The sequence below is a fragment of the Octopus sinensis genome, linkage group LG5 (assembly GCF_006345805.1).
Source record: "Octopus sinensis linkage group LG5, ASM634580v1, whole genome shotgun sequence".
Taxonomy (NCBI): Eukaryota; Metazoa; Mollusca; class Cephalopoda; order Octopoda; family Octopodidae; genus Octopus; species Octopus sinensis.
In genome coordinates, this window is record NC_043001.1 from 98,278,918 (window position 1) to 98,297,501 (window position 18,584).

Consider the following 18,584-nt stretch of genomic DNA (forward strand, 5'->3'; position numbering starts at 1 on the left):
TATATACTGCACGTTTGCATATGCATGTGTGTATGTGTACACTAATTTCATGCAACATTTATGCGTATGCAATCTTCTAACTAGATTAATGCCTGACATTTCCTGGAAGCTGGAGAGCATAATTTCGTTACCCTATATCCTTAACTATATGCAAACTCGGGCATGTCAGTCTCCCATATCGTAGCACGAGTTTTATAAATTTAGATTTAGCGATCATAATCAGTTAATTTGATATTGTTATATAACAGATTCGATAAGAATTTATCCCGCCTATGCACTAAAATCCACAGGCTTCTTTCCAACGCAACTAAGTTTCCTACTTACACTTAAGTCCACGAACATTATTCCCCACTGGGTCAGTGCTATCGTATTTTTGCCAGTACGTGAGCTTCTATGTAGTCTTACGAAATGCAAGAAATAGCAGCCGTATCTCCATCAGATAATATCTCAAGTGTATACGTATATTTTTTTTATTTTTATTTATTTTATCTAGTTTCAGCTCACGAGCTGTGGCCATGCTGGGGCACCGTATAGGGAGAGTTTACGAAAAAAAAAAAAGACGAAGACAGGTGGTGTAGAAAACAAACAGACGTAGTAGTATAACGCTCAGGAATAGAAAAAGTATTTGATGCTTCGAGCCTACGCTCTTCTACAGAAAGGAACACAGAAAATCTGTTTTACGTAAAGTTCAAAGGTTTTTTTGACGTCGTGGGGTATTGCAAGGATTTCTCATCAAGAGTAGGGTCCACAGTGATCCGTAGGTAGGAGAGGTGCAGCCGGAGGGTAAATGACCAAAGGAGACGTGTGTGGTAAGAAATGACAGGATCAACATGTGCGACCACGTGAGCGTGTGATATATAGGGAGAGTTTACGAAAAAAACAGAGAGAGAGAGGTTATGAGAGGTAATGGTGTTAGTAAGGCCCATAGGTGTCAGGTAATGCTGAGTAAGTGCTATGGATAGGCCATAGTTAAGCTCCAGGTTCGGTGATTATATGAATAAGGAGTCCAACGTAGGTCATATATCAGCGTGAGTATATATATTAAAAAATTTTTTGCAGAATGAGATAAAAAAAAACCGAGGCTGTGAAGATTTTAGAACATTTATAAATAGGAGGTCTTACAGCTGTTTCCAGGATATTTATTATATCCCTTCATGGGTGACGGTGTGAGAAAATGGTTTAGCAATAGTTAATTTAGATAAGATACGGAATAGAGATTGAAGTGGAGGAATGAAAATAGATGTGAGATATGCAGGGATATTGCATTTGTAGATCAATTATTTAGGCAGAATGGTATACATATAAGATTCCAATAGTTTGTGAGTAAAATCCATAAGTAAAATCCAGCTGATTCGATCAACAGAACAGCTTGCTCGTGAAATTAACGTCCAAGTGTCTGAGTAATCTACAGATTCAGCGTGACACAGAATGCGAAAAGGCTGGCCCTTTGAAATACAGGTACAACTCATTTTTGCAAGCTGCGTGAACTGGAGCATGGTGAAATAAAGTGTCTTGCTTAAGGACACGACGCGTCGCCGCAAATTGAACACACGACCTTACAATCGTGAGTCGAATGCCCAAAATATTAAGCCACCCGCCTTCACACACACACACACACACACATACATATATATATCGCTTGTAGCAAGCATAGACAGGCCTTCTCCAGGAGTGGCTGTGTGGTAAGTAGCCTGCTTATTAACCACATAGTTCCGGGTTCAGTCCCACTGCATGGCACCATGGGCAAGTGATTTCTATTATAACCTTGAACCGACCAGAGACTTATGAGTGGATTTGGTAAATGGAAACCGAAAGAAGCCCGTCGTATATATGTGTGTGTGTGCGTGCGTGTATTTGTCCTCTCTACCATCGCTTGACAACCGATGTTGGTGTGTTTACGTCCCCGTTACTTAGCGTTTCGGTAAAAGAGACCGATAGAATAAGTACTCGGCTTACAAAGAAGTTCTGGGGTCGATTAGTTCGACTAAAGGCGGTCCTCCAGAATGGCCGCAGTCAGATAACTGAAACAAGTAAAAGAGTAAAAGAGAATATATATACATATATTTCTTAACTACCTACAAGGGACTAAACATAGAGGGGATAACCGAGGACAGACAAATGGATCAAGTCGATTACAATGACCCCAGTGCGTAACTGGTACCTTATTTATCGATCCCGAGAGGATGAAAGGCAAAGTCGACCTCGGCGGAATTTAAACTCAGAACGCAACGACAGACGAAATACCTATTTCTTTACTACCCACAAGGGACTAAAACACAGAGGACAAACAAGGAGAGACAAACGGATTAAATCGATTATATCAACCCCAGTGCGTAACTGGTACTTATTTAATCGACCCAGAAAGGGTGAAAGGCAAAGTCGACCTCGGCGGAATTTGAACTCAGAACGTAACACCAGACGATTTCGGGGTCGATTAAATAAGTACTAGTTACGCACTGGGGTTGATATAATCGATTTAATCGACCCCAGAACTTCTTTGTAAGCCGAGTACTTATTCTATCGGTCTCTTTTACCGAAACGCTAAGTAACGGGGACGTAAACACACCAACATCGGTTGTCAAGCGATGACAGGGAGGACAAATACACGTGGGTAGTATATACTTGTGGGTAGTATATATTTATATATATATATCAGATAATATTACCTGGTGTATGATATCTAGCTAAAACATGCAATGGTCACGGTTGGAAAGATATGATGTATAATTAAGTAAAAGACCTTTAGGCGAAGTGATCTGCGGTCTCCATATACAGTAAGGTAGTTCATATGCATTGTACCAACTTCAAAGTCTTAAATTCACAAAGATTATCTTTGCAATCAATAGATAACTCCTTTTTATGATTGCTTTCAGGAGCATATTCAAAGAGCACTGCAACACATGTCAAGTCAACCTGTTGCCACCCACTTCACCACAATAAGCCATTCAATCACGCATTTATCAGTGTGCAGCATCTCTGCACACCATCGATTCACACGCTGATAGGAAACGGAACGAACAATGTTTCATATTCAAACTAGAAGCCAAGGTCAACAACGTATTGAGATAAACGATTTTTGTTGTTTTTTTAAGGCGGCGTGCTGGCAGAAACGTTAGCATGCCGGGCGAAATGCGTAGCCGTATTTCGTCTGCCGTTGCGTTCTGGGTTCAAATTCCGCCGAGGTCGACTTTGCCGTTCATCCTTTCGGGGTCGATTAAATAAGTACCAGTTACGCACTGGGGTCGATATAATCGACTTAATCCGTTTGTCTGTCCTTGTTTGTCCTCTCTGTATTTAGCCCCTTGTGGGTAGTAAAGAAATAGGTATTGTAGGTTCATTCAATGGAATTCAACACTGTAATTTTATAGTTGCTCACATTATCGTACCCTCTCTGTCTCTCTCTCTCTCTCTCTCTCTCTCTCTCTATATATATATATATATATATATATATTATATATATATCTCACTCACTCTCCTCTCTGTCTGTAAGTAGAGTGTACTTGGTCCTTAGGTATTGATATATTTATGTAAACACTGCGTGCAAGTTACTAAGTGCATTCTGCAGTTTAGTTCGATTACTATATATAATAAATTTAACGAAGTTAGAAAAATATTTGAAGCTCATATTGACATTCTGGCGGTTAAATATCTTATGCAATTTGTTGCAGTTGATAAAATATTGGAATATTAAATTTAGAAAGAATTTTAACTGTATACGTGTTTTTGTATATTTCGCTTACTCCTTTATTTTCTGTGTACTTTCTTCATAGGCTGTATCTCCTTGTACAAGAATTTTTTCCTTTCCTTTGAAACTGCAATCCTCTAAGGCTATATTGTATTAAATGTCTACCTGTCAAACGTTCTTTTGTCTGAAGATATATTAAATCCGTTAACTTATATTTTTAATTAGATTCTATAGGTGATAAGAATCTAGTAGAAATTTCTGTCGAAGTACCTAAGTTTTTAATTGAGTTTTTGTATGATTGTATTCTCCCTTGTCAAAATCTGAGGTGACATCTAGACTGTTGTCTATGCTTATATTAGTTGCTCGAGTGATGTTAAATTGTAGTTCTTTAAAAGTACTGATTAAGTCTTTCCTAATCTTATTTAACTTGTAGTCGTTAATATTTCACGAGACAGACAATCGATCGTCTGTCTATTTAATGTTTTATTTTTGCTTTGAGCATGTCTTAGACTCAAACCCGACTAACTGGCAAATCTCTGCAATGTTCAATCAACCCATGCAAATATAAAAATCTTCGTCAACGTATTTCTCTCATACTAAATCCTTCCTTAATACGAGAGATTTTATCTGGAAATACATAATAATAATAATATACTCAACATCGTACTTTTTCATTTTTTCTGCAATATATTCTTCCGAATTTCACTGATTTAAGGAGGAGATTTTGGTAAAGGATGTCAAACATAACAAATTTACACCTACTTTTATTTCTATCATAATTTTGCTGAACCAGTAAACTTCTGTTCTAGTGTTATTTTCCTGTTATAAGATGCTGGTTGTTCCATAGTTTCTTTTAACTTATTTTGGCATAAGTTTGATTCTCCTCTAGACTTGATAAGTATGCACTTGGGCTCAGAGAGAAAGGTTCCTTTGTAATCTTTGGTGTTCATCAGGCTACACGTCCTTGTTTCCGCTGTATCCTAAGCACATTCCCAAATTCCTTCTTTCTTTCATTTTATCCACCCATAGCAGTCTAATATTTTTGACCAGCCCCAGTTTATTCCACATCTTTACAAGATGATGGCATAATTCCAACTTGGAAATTCGGCTTTGTCACCTTCTGTGAGTAAAGTATATTGGAATTCCTTCCTAGATTTCCAGAGCCTCAAAAGGTGGTGCTGTTGGGAGAGCAGTTTTCGAGATTTCCTCTTCTTCTTCTTCTTAGTTCGGCTTCTGCTATTTTCCTCTTCCTTCATCGTTACTCGGAACCGAAGCTCTTCAAGTAGATTTACTGACACAAGTATAACAGCAAAATTTTCTGCTCTGCACCGTTTGTCTCAATGCATGGGCTACTGCTGCTCTCATTAAACAACCTTACCCGGACTTGTGCCTGGGAGGGTAACTTTCTAGGTGCAATCCCATGGTCAGTCATGACCGAAGGGGGTCTCAGCTTATATATATATTTATCTTGTTTCAATTCAATCATGAAACCTACTGGGGCGCCACCTTGGAGAAATTTTAGGTGAATGAATTGACCCCTAGTACTCCAATTTTAAAGTCTGTTACTTATTCTATTGGCCTCAAAGGCACACACGCGCGCGCGCGCGCGGACACACACACAAACACACACATAAACACACACATATATGCATGTACATGCATATATGTAGTTGGGATTGAAGCTTCTTAATACACAGCTACGTCTGTACCATATATATGTGTGTGTGTTTATGTATACAATTATACTCACGTATATAATATGTGTGTGTGTGTGTGTGTATACATATATACACATGTATATAATATATATATTATATATATATATATATATATATATTTATATATATATACATGTGTGTGTGTGTATTCATATATACACACGTATATAATATACATAATATATGTCTGGAAGATCTTGGAAGGAATTCTGCCAAATTTTGGCATTGTAAGCTACACCAATGCTAGAACGGGACGACACTGCATAGTGCCAAAGATCCCAGCAATGCCATCGCGCTTCAGGACCAGCTTCTCCAACAGCCTGGGTTTCGAGGGCCCACAGCATTTTAATATTCTCCCAAAGAATCTGAGGAACTTGCACAAAGTAGATGTAGCGGTTTTTAAATCAAAGCTGGACATCTTCCTGTCGAGAGTCCCAGATGAACCTACCTCACGGCAAGAGGTGCAAATGAGAGTAGCTATGTCAAACTCCATTCTTCACCAAGTGCCACATATTAGACGATGTTCTTCGCAATAACAATGTAGCACAAAACGGCGGTGCATCAGCATGGCCGCAGCTCTGAGCTGAAACTAGAGAAAAAAAATATATATATATATACATATGTATATATATATTTAAGAGAGAGAGAGAGAGAGAGGAAGGAAGGAAGAAAGAGACAGACGGAGAGAGAGAGAGTAAAACAAAGAAACAGAGAAAGATAGACATATATATACATACATGTATGCATGTGTGTGAATATATATATATATATATATACGTAAGAGAACCATCCGTTCGTGACCATTGCCAGCGCCGCCCCGACTGGCCTCGTGCCGGTGGCACGTAAAAAGCACCCACTACACTCACGGAGTGGTTGGCGTTAGGAAGGGCATCCAGCCGTAGAAACACTGCCAGATCAGACTGGGCCTGATGCAGCCTTCTGGCTTCACAGACCCCAGTTGAAGCGTCCAACCCATGCTAGCATGGAAAGCGGACGCTAAATGATGATGATGATGATGATGATATATATACATACATATATATATATATACATACGTAAACACACACACACACACATACACCCACACATACATACGCGCGCACACACATACACGTACACTCATACACACACACACACACACACACACACACACACACACACACACACACCACACACACACACACACAACACACACACACACACACACAACACCACATTATATATATATATATATATATATATATATATGAAAAGATAGTCATTTGTATTTTTCTAATCTTTATTAATTTTTATGGAATACTAGCAGTATCGCCCGGCGTTGCTCAGGTTTGTAAGGGAAATAACTATAAAGCATTTTTAGAGAGTTATAGCCAAAAAATAGCAAAAAAATAGAAAAAAAATGATGGTAAATTTTTTTTTGAGAGTAAAAAAAGGTTGAGTTGCGTCCCCTAGACAGTCTGTGGTTTATTTTTTTTGATTCTCGACCCCATGTCGAATTTATCGATTTTTTTCAGAACTGGGGGAACTTTTCAAAATTTTCGCTTCGTTAGTTTTGAATTATGACATTGGGCTATGTGTGTGTCAAGTTTCATCAGAATCGGTTGAAAGCCGTGGTCAGAGTGAAGGTACGAGAAAACAGACACACAGAAACACGCACAGACAAACTGCCGTTTATATAGAGAGAGATTTTTCAATACAGGTATTCTGAAAATGTTGAAGCAGTAATCTGCAAGCTAAGTGACAAATGTTATTCAGTGATTGCTTTGCTTTTCTTTATTTTTCGAGTGTTTCCATTTTTATTCCTCTGAAGAAATGGAGATTAGGTAGGAAGCCTTAGCACCTTATAACACTTTCTGTAGGAGCTATCATTGCGGCTTCTGTTTTGTTGCCAGAACTATTAAAGAAGCTGTCAAATCGCCCTTAAATCACATGCCATTATCTTCAACGAGGAAGGCTGACTCAAGCCAACGTGGAAGAATGTTATCTATGCATTTACAAGATCTGCTAGAATTTCTATCCAAATCTCTATTAAATTACACGAAACCATTTTGAATAAAGAGATCTTGAACCAATGAAGAGATCTATGTGGTCAAGAGAAATATTAGGAAAAGCAGTCCAATATTCCATAAACCATATTCCATCATTCTTACCCAACTCATGCCAGCATGGGAAGTGGGCATTAAATGATGATGTCCATGACGACGACAACGATGATGTCCATGACGACGACAACGATGATGACGATGACAAAGATGAGGATTAAAAAGAAAGAATACATCAATCCAACAAGAGAGAATCGTTTTGGTTATACTAGAGCAGTCAAATATATTTTCAAATCATACCCAGCCATATAGGCGTAGGAGTGGCTGAGTGGTAAGTAGCTTGCTTACCAACCACATGGTTCCAGGTTCAGTCCCACTGCATGGCACTTTGGGCAAGTGTCTTCTACTATAGCCTGGGACCGATCAAAGCCTTGTGAGTGGATTTGGTAGACGGAAACTGAGAGAAGCCCGTCATATATATATATATATATATGTGTGTGTGTGTTTGTGTGTCTGTTTGTCCCCCCAACATCGCTTGACAATCGATGTTTGTGTATTTACGCTCCCATAGCTTAGATGTTCTGCAAAAGAGACCGATAGAATAAGTACTAGGCTTACGCGACTAAAGGCGGTGCTCCAGCATGGCCACAGTCAAATGACTGACACAATTAAAAGAGAAAAAGAGTAAAGAGCCATCTTAAATAAATACAGATGTACCGAGACATAGCAGTACTATCTTAGTGTCACCTTGACCTTCTAGATATAGCACCCTACTACCTATGAAACCTACTCCCTTTCTCTTTCTTAAACAAGATGGGTCATATTGAAAATGTAAGTTTCAATATCTGAAAAATGTGTGATGTCATGTCTGGAGAGTCTTTCATAATATGTATGCAAAATCAATTTTGCTTTGAGGTAAAAAGCATCAACAACAGGTAGAGCCGTGGAGGCACATAGCCTAGTGGTTAGAGCAGCGAACTCGCCGTCAAGGGATCGCAGGTTCGAATCTCAGACCGGGCGATGTGTGTGTTTATGAGCGAAACACCTAAGCTCCACGCGGCTCCGGCAGAATGTAATGGCAAACTTCTGCTGACTCTTTCGCCACAACTTTCTCTCACTCTTTCCTCCTGTATCTTGCAGCTCACCTGCGACGGACCGGCGTCCTGTCCGGGTGGGGAACATATACGCCAATGAAACCGAGAAATTGGCCCTTATGAGCCAGGCGTGAATTGAGAAGGAACAAACAAAACAACAACAGGTAGAGCCAGATAGTCCTTAAAATAGGGATAATTGTAATTCCTTCACTCAGATAAGCTTTCTAAATAAATTATTGGTATTGTGTTAAAGAACAACAAAATGAAGACCAATTGTCTGTAAATAAAGTGCTTTGGTTATATATGCAGATGGATTATATATATATAAATATGAAGGCGGCGAGCTGGCAGAACCGTTAGCGCGCTGGGCGAAATGCGTAGCCGTATTTCGTCTGCCATTAAGTTCTGAGTTCAAATTCCGCCGAGGTCGACTTTGCCTTTCATCCTTTCGGGGTCGATAAATTAGTACCAGTTACACACTGGGGTCGATGTAATCGACTTAATTCGTTTGTCTGTCCTTGTTTGTCCCCTCTATGTTTAGCCCCTTGTGTGTAATAAAGAAACATATATATATAATTGTGTGTGTGTGAAGAGCTTTGCTTGAAATGTAAAACAACCTTTATTTCCTACCCAGTGCATCTGTTAATACTTTGCAATACTTTGCATGTACCACGTCTTCCCATTGTTGTTTCTCTCTTGTTTTTTCTTCGTTTTTTTATTCATTATATATATATATATATATATATATTATATATATGAAAGAAGGTTTGAAAATGCAATTTTAAAGGTGCTTATTCACTTGACTGGTTTCACTTTTTGGGAAAAAGATTGTCAAAAGTAAAATGTAAAGCTTTGTATAAGCTTTGTTGTTTTAAGTACTCGATGTCACAAAAGTATCAAAATACATATAGACATTCTTTGATAATAATAAAAAAATGTTAAAAACAATTTACAAGGAAATATCTTGAGAAAATATTAAACAAAAATTAAACAAAAATATATTAGGATTTCATTAAAAATCATGTTTGTTTGGAAGTATCTATATATTACACAGAAAGGTATTAGTTCAAAAACAGTCATATTTGTAGTATATATATATATATATATATATATATATATATATATATATATATATATATATACAGAAGGAGATATATTTAGGAGTTTACAAAGAATTGAGATGAACTGACCTGTTTTAGGTCAGTATGTACATATATATATGTATGTATATATATATATATATATATATATAAATAAATATATATATATATATGTATGAACATATATATATATACATAAATATATATGTATCATCATCATCATCATCATCATCATCATCGTTTAACGTCCGTTCTCCATGCTAGCATGGGTTGGACGGTTTGACCGGGGATCTGGGAAGCCAGAAGGCTGCGCCAGGCTCCGGTCTTATCTGGCAATGTTTCTACAGCTGGATGCCCTTCCTAACGCCAACCACTCCGTGAGTGTAGTGGGTGCTTTTTACGTGCCGCCTGCACTGGTGCCAGGCGAGGCTGGCATCGGCCACGGTCGGATTGGTGCATTTTACGTGCCACCGGCACGGAAGCCAGTCGAGGCGGCACTGGCTTCGGCCACGATTCGGATGGTGCTTTTTATGTGCCACCGACACGGAAGCCAGTCGAGGCGGCGCTGGCATCGGCCACAATTCGGATAGTGCTTTTTACATATCTCCAGTCCAGGGATCCTGGCATCTGCCGGGTGCCAGTCATAGGATTGGTTCAATTTCGATTCCGATTTCACTTGCCTCAACAGGTCTTCGCAAGCAAAGGGGGGTAGGCATAGGTGCCTGTCATCGGATGAGGTTCGATATCGACTTCGCTTGCCTCAACAGGTCTTTGTGTGTCCAAGGGAGGAAAGGCATGCATAAGTGGGCTGGACTCACTTGTCCTGCCTGGTCTTTTCACGCACAGCATATTTCCATGCATGTGTGAATGTACATATATATATACATAAATATATATGTATGTATGTACATATATATATATATATATATATAATATATATATATATAATATATATATATATATATATATATATATATATATACACATATATATATATACATTTATAGGAAAAAGCAACAAGAATGGATCAGTATTTCGGTTCAATTGTTTCGTACGAAGACATCTTTAATAAGGCTACAAAAATTGCAGTAAATATAGGTGACCCGTACTCATCAGCCGAAAAAACATCTGAGATCCCCAAACATCAAAGGGGGTGATGTAACACTCGTGAAACATCATAGAAAGTTCTTAATTGCTTGTACCTATATATACATTTATATATACATGTATGTATATGTATTTATTATATATAAATATTTATATGTATGTATATATATGTGTGCATGTATATGTGTGTAAAAACTTATATAAATACATATATTTATATACACCTATATACCTATATATTTACATCTGCACATACACACACACACATACATGAGTGTATGTGTGTATTGATGCGAAATGATAAAATCAGTACATCAAAAAAAATAAAATAAGCATAAAAACTCCACAAATCTTTGCATCATTTTGTTTCATGCAATTATATCTCTTTGCACCTGATTTGACTTTACCATTCCATTCCTGACAAAATCAATAAGAACTTGGTAAACCTTTTGATACAATCATTGAATGCTCTTGAATATCTTGCTGCAGTATGGCCACAAATAACATGTAGGAACATACCACTAAGAAAATCTAGAATTTGATTAACCGAAACATTGAAATGTAAGGTGAAACAGAAATGGGAAAAAAAACGAACAATATAGGTTTTTAATTTTCTATACATGACTGATTAACAATGATATGTAATTAAGGTTAGGTAATTAATTGATAATGATATATAACTAATTAATTAAAGAAGGTAGACATATTTATTTGTAACTGAAGTAATTTTATTGTTATATAGCAAGACAGCCCATGATACAATCCACAGGTATCAGAGCTTATATGCAGTCACCTGATATGCTAAATATAGCAGTCAGGCCTTTCTCAAATGCCATACTGTAATTTTAAACAAACGAAGGTCAGGTTCCATTTGATAATATAGTCTTAGGTATAATTGGCCTAGTTCATGGTATGATCATGGCTGCAAAATTTTTTATCATAAAAAGAACTATCCGAACATGGCTGTTGCCAGCGCCGCCTCGACTGGCCTCCATGCCAGTGACACGTAAAAAGCACCAACCGATCGTGGCTGTTGCCAGCCTCACCTGGCACCTATGCCGGTGGCACGTAAAAAGCACCCACTACACACACAGAGTGGTTGGCATTAGGAAGGGCATCCAGCTGTTGAAACACTGCCAGATCAGACTGGAGCCTGGTGCAGCCTCCTGGCTTCCCAGACCCCGGTTGAACCATCCAACCCATGCTAGCATGGAAAACAGATGTTAAACGATGATGATGATGATGATGATGATGATGATGATGATGATAGAACTGCTTAAATAGAGCAAAACTGGCAATAAGCAATAGAAATAATTCTTTTAACTATAAGCACAAGGCCGGAAACTTTGGTGGTGGGAACTGCTTGATTATATTGATTCCAGTACTGGACTGCTACTTATTTTATTGACCCTAAAAAGATGACAGGCAAAGTCAACTTTGACGGAGTTTGACCTCAGAGCATGAAAGAGCCAGAAGAGAAACCACTGAGCATTTTGTGAATGTAGTAATGATTCTGCCAGCTCATTGCCCTAGAAATAGCAACAGCATCACCTTGTTGTTCTCTATTACTCGAAAGGGTCTCAATATGCGTTTTTTCAATAAGCTTCAATGATAATAAAACTGTGTTTGACGATTAGCAACTTCATAATGTTCTCTGAAACTAAACAAAGGGGAGATAATTTGCATCGTATTGTTGAAATCACAAAACAAGCATAAATAGGAAGTTACAACAGGAAAGTAATGGTTGTTGTTGTTGCCTTCTTCTTCTTCTTCCTCTTCTTCTTCTTCCTCTTCTTCTTCTTCTTCTTCTTCTTTTTCTGCCTCTTTTTCCTCTTCCTCTTCTTCTTCTTCTTCTTCTTCTTCTTCTTCCTCTTTTTCCTCTTCCTCTTCTTCTCCTTTTTCCTCTTCTTCTTCTTCTTCTTCTTCTTCTCCTTCTTCTTCCTCTTCTTCTCCTTCTTCCTCTTTTTCCTCCTCTTCTTCTTCTTCTTCTTCTTCTTCTTCTCCTCCTCCTCCTCCTCCTCCTCCTTCTTCTTCTTCTTCTTCTTCTCCTTCTTCTTCTTCTTCTTCTTCTTCTTCTTCTTCTTCTTCTTCTTCTTCTTCTTCTTCTTCTTCTCCTTCTTCTTCTTCTTCTTCTTCTTCTTTTTCTTCTTCTTCTTCTCCTCTTCTTCTTCTTCTTCGCCTTCTTCTTCTTCTTCCAATCAGGACACATGCCATTAGCCACAAAGAATAAACTCTAATTCAAGCCTACTCTAATCTACTAAGAATGATTCTGGCTACGTGGAGATCCACCCACCACATGCGATAAACTGGCGGTTGCATGGGCGCGAAAGCTACATTGTTATCCTCATTCCGTAAACGATGACTTTTAACGGGTGGAGAGCTGAACTCTGGGGTACAGAGGATTCGCAATCTAGACTAGGGTCTGAAAGTTTACCACACCATAGTGGGTTACCCCATTATTCCTCTGCTTTGTGGCAAAAGTAGGAAGAAAGAGTGAGAGAAAGTTGTAGTGTAAGAGTACAGCAGGGTCCCCCCACCTGCCCTCTGGAGCCTCATGGAGCTTAGGTGTTTCTGCTCAATAAACACTCACAATGCCCGGTCTGGGAATCGAAATCGTGTTCTTAAGAATACGAGTCCGTTGCCCTAACCACTGGGCCATTGCACCTCTATGTTGTTGTTGTTGTCCACCCACAAGCCTGTCAGATATTCTATCATAAGCGACCAGCCAGCTTGAATTTTTCAGACACAGACGTAATATATCTCATACAATATTACCAGATATATCCTGCCTTGTTTACAGAAGTAAAAAGTGATTTTGGTATGATTTTGACTGCCATTTCTAGCAACTCGGGTGAGGATTCAGTGGCTTGTTTGTCATTTAACCCTTTAGAGTCTACTCTGATTAGCTGACCTTTGACCAAAAGGGGATCCATCTACAAAGTGCTCATCATTTCTTTCCATTTCAGATATTGGAAATGAAGTACTACATGACCTAAAGTACCCTGCTTCAGCTGTAGGTTATAGAATATAACTTAAGGAAGATATAACTGCTATTTCTGGCAGGTCAAGCCACCATTTAGAGATATTCTTTATTTGTGTAGCACAAGGAAGAGTTGTTTTGATTGAGCTTAACATAGTTATAATAAACTTTGGCTGTTACAACAGCCAAAGGTGGGGAGCTGGCAGAATCATTAGCATGTCAGGTGAAAATGATTAGTAGCATTTTGTCTATCTTTACATTCAGAGTTCAAATTCCACTGAAGTTGAGTTTCGTTTTTATCCTCTCGGGGTTGATAAAATAAGTACTTGTTGAACAATCGGTTGGATGTAATCGACTTAACCCCATCCCTAGAAATTGTTGACTCTCTTCCTAAATTTTAAATCAATATTCTTTTCTACTCTAGGCTCAAGGCCCGAAAATTTTGGGAGAGGGGGCCAGTCAATTAGATCGACCCCAGTATGCAACTGATACTTAATTTATTGACACTGAGAGGATTAAAGGCAAAGTTGACCTCGGCGGAATTTGAACTGAGAATGTAAAGACAGACAAAATACTGCAAAGCATTTTGCCCGGTGTGCTGTTTCTTATTTCTTTATTGCACACAAGGAGCTAAACATGGAGGGGACAAAGGGATTAAGACAATTAGGTCGACCCCAATGTGTAACTGGCACTTAATTTATCAACCCTGAGAGGATGAAAGGCTAGTGTTTCTGCCAGCTCACCTCCATTATTTGAAATCAATATTCTTTCCTACTCTAGGCATAAGGCCCAAAATCAGGTCAACCCCAGTATGCAACTGGTATTTAATTTATTGACCCTGAGAGGATGAAAGGCAAAGTCGACCTCGGTGGAATTTGAACTCAGAATGTAAAGACAGATAAATTACCGCTAAGCATTTCACTCAGCGTGTTAACGTTTCTGTCAGCTAATTGCCATAATTTGAAACCAATATTATTCTGCTTCATAAGGCAGCAAGCTAGCAGAATCATTAACATGCTGGGCAAAATGCTTAGCTGCTTTATACCTATCTTTACATTCTGAGATCAAATTTTGCTGAGCTCTACTTTGCCTTTCATTATTTCAGAGTCAATAACATGAGTGCCAGTTGAGCACCTGGGTCAGTGTAATCTACTTTCCCCCACAAACTCAGATTATTAGCCTTGAGCCAAAATTCGGAACCCATATTACAATAGCTAAAGGCAGCAAGCTGGCAGAATTGTTACCATACCAGACAAAATGCTTTGTGGCATTTCATCTGCCTTTATGTTCTGAGTTCAAATTCCATTGAGGTCAACTTGGCCTTTCATCCTTTCAGGGTCAATAAAATAAGTACCAGTTGAGCACAGGGGTCTATGTAATTGACTTCACTTGACCCCCAAAACTGCTGGCATTGTGCCAAAACTTGAAAGTGGTGTTACTACAGCTATTGAGGTGTAGTGCGGTGGTTCTGCGGTCCCCTGGTGGTCTGGCGAGGTAGTACTGAATTTAGTCCATGAACTAAATTCAAAATTTCATATATATCTATATCTATATCTATCTATGTATCTAGCTATCAATCTATTTATCTATCATTTATCTATCAATCTATTTATCTATCATTTATCTATGTATCTATGTATCTATCAATCTAGCTATCCATTTATCTATCAATCTGTCTATCTATCTGTCTATCTATCTATCTATCTATCTATCTATCTATCTATCTATCTATCTATCTATCTATCTATCTATCTATCTATCTATATATATATATATATATATATATATACACATACATGTTGATAGTCTGGTAAATTGGAGCCAACAGAAATGCGTAGGGGCTAATCCTTATGCTTATCATCATCATCATCATCGTTTAACGTCCGCTTTCCATGCTGGAATGGGCTGGACACTTTGACTGAGGACTGGCAAACCAGATTGGAGCCTGGTGCAGCCATCTGGTTCACCAGTCCTCAGTCAAATCGTCCAACCCATGCCAGCATGGAAAGCGGACCTTAAACGATGATGATGATGATGATGATGGTGTTAAGGACAAGCATATCAAAAAGCATCCATGGGAAAACTCATTTAAATAAAAGGGTTGGGAGCCACTGTGGGGAACCACTGTGAAAAGATTGGGAATATGGGCATAATGCATGAGCTTAGCCCCCTGCCCCCTACCCCCTACCCATTTCTATTGGCTCCAATTTACCAGACTATCAAACAAAAAAAAGTGATTTCTACTTCTGGTTCACATTTGAATCATCCAAGCCAAAGAGGATTCCTACGTGGTTACTTGATCTACTAGAAATAGCAGTCAAATCACAATGATATCACACCCTACCTTTAGAAAAGGTCATTTTTTTGATAGTGATATCCTGGGTTTCCAGCATAGGGAAAAAAATTGTCTGGATGGTCATAGTAGGAATGCTTTGGAATACTTTTGATCATAGGTCTATTTGACTACAACTGACCTGGAGTGAAGCAACATGAGTAGAATCTGACTGAAACCACTATCCTAAAGCATAATGCACTTGGGACCACTTTATACAGGGTGGACCAAAAAGATTTGACACATATGGAGGCTTAATAAAAGCACAAAATAAGAAATAAGGAAAAGAAAAAATTTCTTTTCTGATTGTACATATAATGCCATTTTATTTCTTTAAGTTTTAAAAATTAAATCAGCTAAATGCCTCCCATCATTATCAACAGACTGTTGGAGACATTCATGAAAGTTATCGATAAATCTATGGATCATTTCTTCTGGAATGGTGAAATGTGATTTCTTCTGGTGATATTTAAAATCAAAAGTATTCAGTCATCGCCCTCCATCTATTGATGAATTAAAACATGCAATTTATGTAGAAATAACAACCATTCCAGAAGAAATGATCCATAGAGTTATCGATAACTTTCATGAACGTCTCCAACAGTCTGTTGACAATGATGGGAAGCATTTAGCTGATTTGATTTTTAAAACTTAAAGAAATAAAATGGCAGCATATGTACATTCAGAAAATAAAATTTTTCTTTTCATTATTTCTTATTTTGTGCTTTTATTAAGCCTCCAAATGTGTCAGATCATTTTGGTCCACCCTATACAAGAATTCCTTTCTGTTAGAGGGAAGGCTGTAATCAGAAAGTGCTTCACTTGCTATTTCTAGAAGGCCAAACAAGCCAACCACATCGAAGCACCTTCATTGGCTCATCACTGTTGAGTTGTTAGTGATAGATAGGATGAGAATCCTGTCATAAAATAAATTGCTCCATAAAATAATAATAATAATAATAATAATAATAATAATAATAATAATAATAATAATAATAATAATGATAATAATAATAAAGAAAAAGTAAATATAAAGACAGAAAAGCCATCATTCTACTCACCTATTCGACATTCAATGAGGATAAAATAGCTGTAAGACAGTAATAGAATTTTTTTTTTTCCCAGCTGCATCATTATAGAATTGAATTGCCAGAGGCTTACTACAATTTAGCATTACTTGCTCTGTCCATACCACCAGTTTCTTAATCCTGTATGCCAGCTTAAAGTAATAGAGAAAAACAGGAATGGTAAATTGTGATAACAGTTATTTTCCTGAGAATATTATATGAAATAAGCAAACTAGTTGCCACTGGCAGCCTAGACAAAGAAGCAGACTCAAAATCAAATTAATTCAAATCAAATTTTCCCCAAGATCTTCCAGCAATGATTCCTTTCATAAGTATAAAAATCTATTGTTAGTAAAAAAAGAAAGAGAGCATAATCCATTTCGTGACCAAACTTATATTAAATAAAAATGGTTGAGATTGCCGAGAGGATAAGGTACAGCACTACAAGACGAGGGGATTTGGGGTACAAATTCACGGCAGATGTTTCTTCATTGTGTAAAATGGTTGTATTAACTTACCTGACAAAGGACTTATAATGTAGTAGCTTGAAATAGCTGCTAAATCTCTCGCAAATCACAGTTTGCTATTTTTCGGTTTTAAAAACAAATGAAGAATATCTTAGGTAATATAAAGAGATATGATGCCATGAGCATCTTGTCAAAAGGATTATGACAAGGTGGTCATGGCTAGAATGTCTTTCATGCTAGAACTGCTTGATCAGAGCTGATCAGAGGCCAAACAATAAAAAGGCAAGCTGGCAGAATCGTTAGCATGCCGGGCGAAATGCTTAGCGGTATTTCATCTGCAGCTACATTCTGAGTTCAAATTCCGCAGAGGTCAACTTTGCCTTTCATCCTTTCGGGGTCGATAAATTAAATACCAGTTACACAATGGGGTCAATATAATCGACTTAATCCGTTTGTCTGTCTTTGTTTGTCCTCTCTGTGTTTAGCCCCTTGTAGGTAGTAAAGAAATAGGTATTTCATCTGCCGCTACGTTCTGAGTTCAAATTCCGCCGAGGTCAACCTTTCGGGGTCGATTAAATAAATTCCAGTTACGCACTGGGGTCGATATAATCAACTTAATCTGTTTGCCTGTACTTGTTTGTCTTCTCTGTGTGTAGCACCTTGTGAGCAGCAAAGAACTAGGATGGTTTGAACCCCAGGCGAACTACACAAAACATAGTTCTGTATTTAAGGGATGAGGAATTAAGGCATAATTTACATTATTTACAATTGATGGATATTTGCCCTCAAGGGGATTTGGGGTACAAATTCATTGCAGATGTTTCTTCATTGTGTAAAATGGTTGTATTAACTTTGCTGACAAAGGACTTATAACGTTGTAGCTTGAAATAGTAGCTAAATCTCTCGCAAATCACAGTTTGCTATTTTTCGGCTTTAAAAACAAATGAAGAATATCTTAGGTAATATAAAGAGATATAGCGCTATTTCATCTG